The sequence below is a fragment of the Caretta caretta genome, chromosome 9, assembly GCF_965140235.1.
Source record: "Caretta caretta isolate rCarCar2 chromosome 9, rCarCar1.hap1, whole genome shotgun sequence".
NCBI classification, from domain to species: domain Eukaryota; kingdom Metazoa; phylum Chordata; order Testudines; family Cheloniidae; genus Caretta; species Caretta caretta.
Genome location: NC_134214.1, coordinates 101,310,762 through 101,320,927, shown reverse-complemented (window position 1 = coordinate 101,320,927; position 10,166 = coordinate 101,310,762).

Sequence of the window (10,166 nt, the reverse complement as noted above, 5' to 3'; positions counted from 1 at the left end):
AAGCCACCCAACATTTATTCACATCCTTCGATTTGTACAAAATCTGGTCCCAAACCTTCTTCAACCATTTATAATCTTCATTCCACATGACACCAATGTCTCCAGGAGCTAGTCCCTTTGAGTGGCTGCGTTGCTAGCATCTGCATCAATTTGTTCTTTGCTCGTGCCTTTGTCACAGACAGCCAGCGCTACCTGGGAGCTCCCGGCCCACGCTAGGATCCGGGCTTTTACCCCAAGATAAGGGGTGAGGAAGGAGGAACTTTTTCAAAATACACAGCAAATGCAGGAGGCAGCATCTCTTCCCGCCGGGTATCAGAAGGCGTGTGGGCATTCCACTGCGAGTGGAAGCTGCAGCGGCTCCTTTGTGTCGCTGGAGCTGTGGTGGATTGCGCCGGCACTGAATGTGGCCCCTGCACTTCTACCACTGAGGTGCGGTACAACCTTGGACAGATCACCGCGTTCCGGGGGACAACACCTGCAATCACATGATCTTCTGCTCCTCCAAGACCACACGCTGCAGCGTCAACTCTGCCTCCCGTCAGCCCTCCGCCGCCTGCCTTCCCGAACGGTCCCTTCCCAGCACCACACACCCACTGCTCAGAGGGGCTAGTAGGGGGTCGTTCGGAAACGAGGTGTGTGGAGGTGGGGAGCGGAGCGAAAGTTGTGTCTGTAGCAGCTGGGCTGAGGGCAAGGTGTGTGCTCAGAGTGGGAGGCGTGTGCTGTTCACTTTTCACTTCTTTGCCTGTGTGGGTTTGAGCCATGTGTGTTACGTGTGTAATAACTTGCGCTGCTCCACAACGACTTTTTTGTAGAGTGATATTTTATTACTACCCAGTGCAAACCTGTGGTAGGGGCAAGCCTCGTGGCACCAGGGGTTTATATTCTTTTAGCAGCGGATTCAGGAACACTTATAATCAGATACAGACCAGCTTGGCTTAACAGTGAAATCCTTGCGGATCTTAAACATAAAAAAGAAGCTTACAAGAAGTGGAAGATTGGACAAATGACCAGGGAAGAGTATAAAAATGTTGCTCGGGCGTGTAGGAATGATATCAGGAGGGCCAAATCGCACCTGGAGCTGCAGCTAGCAAGAGATGTTAAGAGTAACAAGAAGGGTTTCTTCAGGTATGTTGGCAACAAGAAGAAAGCCAAGGAAAGTGTGGGCCCCTTAATGAATGAGGGAGGCAACCTAGTGACAAGAGGATGTGGAAAAAGCTAATGTACTCAATGCTTTTTTTGCCTCTGTCTTCACGAACAAGGTCAGCTCCCAGACTGCTGCACTGGGCAGCACAGCATGGGGAGGAGGTGACCAGCCCTCTGTGGAGAAAGAAGTGGTTAGGGACTATTTAGAAAAGCTGGACGTGCACAAGTCCATGGGGCCGGACGAGTTGCATCCGAGAGTGCTGAAGGAACTGGCGGCTGTGATTGCAGAGCCATTGGCCATTATCTTTGAAAACTCGTGGCGATCGGGGGAAGTCCCGGATGACTGGAAAAAGGCTAATGTAGTGCCCATCTTTAAAAAAGGGAAGAAGGAGGATCCTGGGAACCTCAGGCCAGTCAGCCTCACCTCAGTCCCCGGAAAAATCATAGAGCAGGTCCTCAAGGAATCAATCCTGAAGCACTTGCACGAGAGGAAAGTGATCAGGAACAGTCAGCATGGATTCACCAAGGGAAGGTCATGCCTGACTAATCTAATCGCCTTTTATGATGAGATTACTGGTTCTGTGGATGAAGGGAAAGCAGTGGATGTATTGTTTCTTGACTTTAGCAAAGCTTTTGGCACGGTCTCCCACAGTATTCTTGCTGGCAAGTTAAAGAAGTATGGGCTGGATGAATGCACTATAAGGTGGGTAGACAGTTGGCTAGATTGTCGGGCTCAATGGGTAGTGATCAATGGCTCCATGTCTAGCTGGCAGCCGGTAGTAGGGATAGGATACAGAGGGACCTAGACAAATTGGAGGATTGGGCCAAAGGAAATCTGATGAGGTTCAACAAGGACAAGTGCAGAGTCCTGCACTTAGGACAGAAGAATCCCATGCACCGCTACAGACTAGGGACCAAATGGCTCGGCAGCAGTTCTGCGGAAAAGGACCTAGGGGTGACAGTGGACAAGAAGCTGGATATGAGTCAACAGTGTGCTGTTGTTGCCAAGAAGGCCAATGGCATTTTGGGATGTATAAGTAGGGGCATAGCCAGCAGATCGAGGGACGTGATTGTTCCCCTCTATTCGACATTGGTGAGGCCTCATCTGGAGTATTGTGTCCAGTTTTGGACCGCACACTACAAGAAGGATGTGGAAAAATTGGAGAGAGTCCAGCAAAGGGCAACAAAAATGATTAGGGGTCTGGAACACATGACTTATGAGGAGAGGCTGAGGCAACTGGGATTGTTTAGTCTGCAGAAGAGAAGAATGAGGGGGAATTTGATAGCTGCTTTCAACTACCTGAGAGGTGGTTCCAGAGAGGATGGCTCTAGACTGTTCTCAATGGTAGCAGATGACAGAACGAGGAGTAATGGTCTCAAGTTGCAGTGGGGGAGGTTTAGATTGGATATTAGGAAAAACTTTTTCACTAAGAGGGTGGTGAAACACTGGAATGCATTGCCTGGGGAGGTGGTGGAATCTCCTTCCTTGGAAGTTTTTAAGGTCAGGCTTGACAAAGCCCTGGCTGGGATGATTTAATTGGGGATCGGTCCTGCTTTGAGCAGGGGGTTGGACTCGATGACCTCCTGAGGTCCCCTCCAACCCTGATATTCTAGGATTCTATGAGCACAGAGATGTGCAAAGGAAACTTAAAGAACGGACTGTTTAGCCTAAGCGTGTTTTTAGCTGCTCGCTGGTCTGCATCCATCTGAGTCATGTAAAACCGCCTGACAAATGCTGGTTTTTCCACCGGCACTTGCACTTTTGGATAATACATTTGCAGAGAAACTCATTTTTTAAAACCTGCTGATAGGCCCAATCTGGCAATCTGTGAGTGTTGTCAGTGTAAGGACTTCGAGGACTGGGTCCCATTTTTGTGGGTTTTTTAAACCATATTTAAACAAACATGTTCCTGCATATCAATCTGTTACTGTGAAATCTCTTTGATTCAGATGTGCTGACTTGGGTTCACAACGTTTACAAAACTATGGAAATGGAAATGCTTGATATGTATTTCTACACAGCACTCCCAGAAATTGCTGGTTGCATTTTGCAAGACTTGAGAAAGTAATCTTTAAACCTAGAACATGCAAAAGGACTAAAAGCAGTTAGCTAGGCTAACGCCGTTGCTTAATTTGCTAATTCATTTTAGTTTTATAAATAAATAAATAGCCACTCCCTACCCTTGAAAATTGCAAGATTTCAGCTTTTTACAGCAGTTGGCTACATTTTTCTACACGTTGTGCTAGCAAGAGACAGCTGGAAGGCAGGATATGCATAGCGTTACCTATATCTTATACCGCTCCTCTCTACCAAGTGATTTAACAAATGTGTGTGTTATCATACGGGCTGCATTGCAAAGTGGTGAAATCATAGAAGACTGCAACAGGGGCTCAGCACACTTTACTTATATAACAGCAAAGTTCACTGAAACTATCCACTCAGCGACATTTGCCCAGAAATTCTGGGTTATTTTTCAGCAAACACTGATACAGCTAAAAAGCCAAATTTAAGAGACATTTTTGCTCTCTCTTTTGATACATTTCCCATTTCACACCACAACAAGAAATCAATCCAGAGGTTTGAAGCTACCTCAGGGTGAGGTATTTAACCCAGGAAGGGGGATTTTTATATCAGGCTTTTAACAAACAAAACTCTTTTACAACCTGCAACAAGAAGTTCTTAGCTTCTAAAGAGAGACCTGCTTGGATCCTACGGTAGCCATTGCACATTGCAGCTCTGCCTGTTCGCCCCGAGAGGTGCCTCCTTGGACGGAACACCAGCGTGCCGCAGGACGCGGGATCCCGTCCATACGAGCCAGCAGGTGGCCGAGTTCCCCTGAATCAATGTCCCGTGGTATTCAAAGGTGCCGAGCTGCCGGAGCTGGTGTGTTTTGGATGAGAGTCTGACCACTTGTCTCATGGCTTTGCTTATGTAGCTTTCCAGGCCCTGATTTTCCCCTGCCTTGCATAGTCGTGTGCACCACCGCAAAGCGGTGCCACTCTGCAGGTGTGAATGGTTACACAAGGCGCCAGGCAACGGAGAACTGGGCCGACAGCTTGTTAGACCGTGCTCTTGTCCGCCACCTGGGTGGCTGCATTCCAGGGTTGAGGAAGTGATCCTTACCGGTTTGCACTGTGCTTTGGGGTCTTTCAGGCTCAGTGCAACATGAAGATGGTCCGTTAGTGCCAAACTCTTGTACTCTAGTGATCAGAGGATGCATCCCTCAGAACTTACTCCCCCACTAGCACAAAGGAGATGGAGGCAACCTAGCTAAGCATTAAGGGAAACTGGCATCCTTCAATGACATGAAACAAAAGCATTGTCCCAAGTAACTGACTCAGTAACGTTAAATCCCTTCTAGTGGCTGATCAGAGGGAATTATGTGCAGAGCAGAGCAAGATAACAGGGAAAGCAGGAATCTGGCTGGCACCGTGTGCCCTCTCAGATTAACCTGTATAGGGGAGTCTGCAGAAGGGAACAGTTCTCCTCCGCATCGTGCTCTTTCCCCAAACTCGTTCTAATCCCTCCACGCAGTTTTCTCTCTACAAAGCTGGAGACTTGTGGAAAGGGGGAACCGTGTGGGCTCCTCTGCGGTTTCTCCATCCCAGGCCCGCGTGGGAAACAAAACGAAGTTAACATGACATACAGTGCAAATCCTCTTTGAGGGGTGGGGACTTGCAGGGGCAGCCGTGGCAGGGAGAGCCCTTGGAAACACAGCTCCTGCAGGAGCCAGGCTCTCTGTGTGCTGGCAGGGAACTCAGAGCCCAGGTGGTAGCAGAGAAGCTGAAGGACCTTCTCGGATGCTCCTCACCTCCTGTGGATCCACCGGGGGATTAGCCATGCCCCACGGGATGAATTAGCAGGCACCTTTGGGAGTGGAGGCTTTCCCATCTGGGAAACAGGGGCCCATGAGAGAGGACACCCACATGAGAACTATTTTGGTTCAAAGATATGGGACACTACATATTGCTGCTGTGTCACATTAGCAGAGCTACATCACGGGATCTCTGAGAAGCTCCTGGGCTCTGGGTTATTGAAATGCTGGAGAATTCAGAGCTTGCTGCCGTCTCAGGCTGTCTGCTCCACCTGTTTGCACCTTTTCAATCTGAAGTTAATCTTGGGACATTCTGCAGCACTAGACCCAAATGACGCTCCATTTTGTTCTGCAGCTATGCCTAGAGCATTTCAGCAAAAACCAGTGCATGTAATTCAACACAAAAGCAACCAGACAAAAGCAGGCGGTGCCTCCTCTGCTCCCGCAGGGATGTGCGTGCTTAAAGTGTGCTCCACGGTCCCGCTGCATCAACTCATCGGTTGAATACACAGTTCCCTCTTCCTGGGAGGGCCAAGTCTTGCTCACGTTCTCATTTACTTTAATTCAGATCAGGTGATGTCAATGCAAGTCACTGTGTGAGATGTACGAGCAGGATAGGAAGGTAACTCAGGGCTGTAGGAAGGTGAGATCGAACCAAGCATGGGTTTGCTCTGAAATCAATAAGGTGGGTAAGAAACCAACTCCCAGTGACTTCATGGAAATCCCAGCGCATTCCAATAGGCATGCACGGGGACCACCAATCACTGCACTCTGGATATTGCCAGTTTCATCAGGGTGAAACTGACTCTGCTGAATCTTGGAAAGCCAAGTAGAGTTCATAAGAAGTCACAAACACACACCTCATGAAAGACCCCACACCAAAGCTTCAACCTCCCACGCAGCTCATGGGCAACCCTAACCCGTATCTGCACAAACCCTAACCCGTATCCGCACAAACCATGGCAGATGTGGATACTTGCTGCACAAATGGAAAATTAAAGACTTTCCAGTTTGTGAATGTAGTCACCCCGAACAGACCATGGACCATATAACAACTCAATGCCCAATTCACAAATATGAAGTAGGCATCACAGCGATATGCTCTGCACTCCAGACGCAATTATCTGCTTTAGCCATCTGAGTGCGAAATCATAGCTGTTAGTCTACATTTACATCAGCCATACAAAGAAGATGGAGGCCAATTTCTTCTGCATTCTGGGCCCCATTCAATGGGAATTTCAGTCCCTCTCAGGATTCAGTCATGGAGGTCAGACCTGCACCTCATCTTAATTGGCCCCTGATGGCACTGGAGTGACTCCAACTTGCACTACCTGAGGCTCTGGCCCATAACGTTTATGAAACACACTGTAGATATAATTACAGATTCCAGAGCAAAAGGAGGAATTTGCTTTTGACTTCACCCACTCAACTGTCAGAGCCAACTCCTGCTCATTTCCCCAACAGAGCTACCCTCCACTCGTAGAAACCAGGCACTTCTCAAATTGAAACCAAGGGCCCTCCTTGTGTTATTGAGGTCCAAAGAACGTTCAGATTGTCGATAAAAACCAGAAAACTTTGACAAATGTGAATATTTTCACAAGAAAATGCCGGGTTAGTCAAACAGCCGTATTTTGTCAAAAAAAATTGATGATAAAACGTCGACCTGCTGTCCTCACAGCCCATACCTGAGACAATGAGTCTAATCCATGTACTCTAGAGGGATGCACTAGTCCTGCCCCACCACATTAACCTGTGTTCTGGAAGTTCTTCTTTGGAGAGAAAAATCCCACCTCTGGCTAGGGTGAGCAGACAGCAAGTGTGAAAAATCGGGACAAGGGGTGGAGGGGTAATAGGAGACTATATACGAAAAAGACCCAAAAATTGGGACGGACCCTATAAAATCAGGACATCTGGTCACCCTACCTCTGGCCAAAGGGTGACAACAAAAGCTAAAATTACATGAATTCTGGGGTGAATATACTGAAGGTAACAGGCGGGCCATCAAGAGGAGTGCTGCATCCAGGCCAACATGGGGAGACTGTTGTAATGGGTGAGGTGATTTCAGACTGATGTCGCTGTCTGTGGGTTAGTTTAGCTTGGATCTTGTTGGAATTAGGTTGTAGCTTGGCCTTAGCTGACGTTATTGATAGGCTGCTTGTGGCTTACCAACAGTGGCTTTTGGAAGGGCGGGGCAGCTTGTGGCTTTCCCATGGTTTGCAGATGGAAAGCAGCCCCTGCTGATGGGCTGCTCCTGGCTGGGTGGAGGTAACCCAGGCAGTGTGCAGTAGTTCGGCTGGCTGGCTGTATGTTTACCTCAGTGTGGCTGGTGGCTCTGTTGGATTGTGGCCATTTGTGCTGTATGATTATGGCTGCCTTAGTTTTGGCTGTGGAGCGTTGGAAGATCGAAAGCTTGTCTCTCTCATCACCAGAAGTTGGTCCAGTAACAGATATTCCCTCCCCCGCCAGGTCTCTTTCATTTTGGCTAGTGACGGCTGGTTGGGGCTGAATTCGGGCGGCTTGCAGGGGAGTTTGACAAGTGGCCGTTTGGGGGTTCTGACTTGGTTCAGACTTCGAAAAGTGGCCATTGATGCTTGTTGGCAGCTCTTTGCTTTCTTTGGGTAAGGATGGAAGGAGAGTCTGCGAAATGTTTCCACTTCGACCCAATGAAATTTCATCATTCTGACCTAGTGTCAAGGCTTCATCTTAACTTCAGCAGGTTCAAAGTTGGTCCTGACAGTTTGTGGCTGGCAACTGGCATGCTTCATTGTGGCAGAGTTTAGCGATGACTGGTTTTATTTTCAGTACTAGGGCCATGTTCTCCTGGTCTCTTCAGTTCACTCTCTCTTGGATAGTCTCTGGAGAAAAGCCTTAATTTTCTTTATAATCATCCCCGTCTCCCCGCAGATTTAACATCTGTGGACATAGTTTGCTGCTAGGCCATGTCTTTCTCATAAGTGGAATTCAGGTGCAGGAAGGACTAATGGCCCATTGTATGTTGGCAGACAATTTGTCCTGCCTTTTCAAATGATTTTCCTTCTTTTGTTACTAATCCATTCTATATTGGTAAGTGTGATGAATAACTGTCAGCAGACCTCAGAAAATACATTTATTTCTGTGCAACTATAACAGACAAATGCATTTCTGCATTTTCTCATCCATAGAAAAGTACAATATGCTGAAATTTACCAAACCCTTTGGACAGCATTTATTGTATCCATGTTTATATTTTGTCTAGCTTTCAATCTACATTACATCTGTTACATTCATAGGTGTCTGACTGACTTTGTCTACAAGAGATGACTTTCCTTCTCAAATATTGGAAACAGGTCAAAGTTATATATTTAAGGTTGTAATCCAAACTCCCCAAAGTCTGATGTATTTCTGATTATTTCTCCCTCTAATCTGCAGTGCACCTAGGAAGATGCAATTTTTAGCTGGAGTTGTAAAACCTCCAAAACTCTCAATACCAGAAAAAAATGTCCCTACATATTCTTCTATGTTTGAGTTGATATTACAAATTAAAATGAGTTCCGAGCAGAGATACACATGATTAATGAGCCCTTAACCTGGCAATCAACACTTCTTAAAAATTTGACCATTTTTCAGAGAAAGGTCTACAAAACAAAAAGGTAAAGTTGTTCCAAAGACACTTCTGGAATCCTAATGAGTTTAAAACAGCTTTTAGTTTAGAGTAAAATGAGCAGATTACCCCGTCACCTGGATTAGTGCCTAGCAGGTTCAGCTGCAGCATTCTGGTTTATTGACTCACCAAATGTACACTTTAAGTTTGTTTTGAACTTAGTGTTCACAAAGGCTACCAGACTGATTGCGCTAAAGACTGATGTCCCTATCTCTAATACAACGATTAATTCAGAATAATCAACTGTGGCTAGAAATTCTGTGCCAAGTTGTAGCCCAAAGCAAACTTTAATGGCTCGGTTAGAATTCCTTGATGCAAGCAGTCTAGAATAAAACTGCTTATACATCATTAACTGTATCAGCTCTCCAAGTGCCATGGTAATATGCATATGGTATGTTGCTTTTTAATGGAGATATGCTTAGGGGGAATCCTTGTCAGAAGCCTGCTTATTTTATTCAGTTGGATTTGAGAATTTTCAATATGTTCCTTTGAGAAAATCAAAGCATTCTCCTAGTACAGTACATGCTATTCAAATGGGAGTCTGTTTGAAGTAAGTTGTGTAAAATTTGTCTTAGTGAAAGTTAGGGTCTCCATAAGAAACCCATGGTATATTGTGTGCGTGGGTAGCGAGACAGAACTTCCAAAAAGCATGTTTGCTCCAAAAGACTAATTGGCTTAAGAGGGAGCTAAACTTAGTCTTAATAGTTACAGCTGAAAACGTCAGATGTGGCATCTCCACAAATACACCCGAGTAAACTGACGTGAGTCTCCAGTAATTTCTGTAGTGGTAATCCTGGTTTACACCAGTACAAATCAGATCAGAATCATGTCCTCTGTGTGTATCATTTGGACAAAGGCTTTTCCTGTTTTGTTCTTCTGTAATAAGATACACCCAGGGGACTAATTAGGCAGACAGCATTGCCTGGACCCAAGTTGCTTAGCAACCCCCCAGTTTACCTGCAGGTACCATGGTGTAGTCGCAGTGTTTGTTCAATTGCTTCACGTCACCAACTAAAAACAATTCTGCAGAGGCCAGTTTACATGTTCACGCCAAGTTCAGCCGCCAAAGAGCACAGAGTGAAGAGTAACGGCCCTCGTGGCTTTGAACACCTCAGCCAGCCCAGCCCTGCTTGACCTGGGTGATGAAATGCTGCTGCTGAATCAGGGAGTTTACGGATGTGCAGAGCCATATTCACTGCTCTGGAGAGTGCAGGTTAATAAGCCAACATGTGAATCAAACCTACATAACTGGAGCCATCCTAGGCCTGGTGACAAAATAGCTGTACGGAGCTAGACTTCGCTGCGCAACTGCAATCCAGTGCAGGAGCAGTCCGTACCCGCGGCCAGCAGCAGCTCCAGCTGATGGAGGCTAATGCATATTGCTACTCCCCCTACGAGCTAGGCCATGAGTGTGACACTTAGCTTGTCCTCTCAAACTAATACCGGACAATATTCTCCAAGCAGAAACATATCCAAATCTAGCACTGGCAGATCACCCAGTCCTGGGCCAGCTTTCTATCGCCATTATTTCAGTGGGTTCCCATTTTAATTGCAGAGGCAGGCAGAAA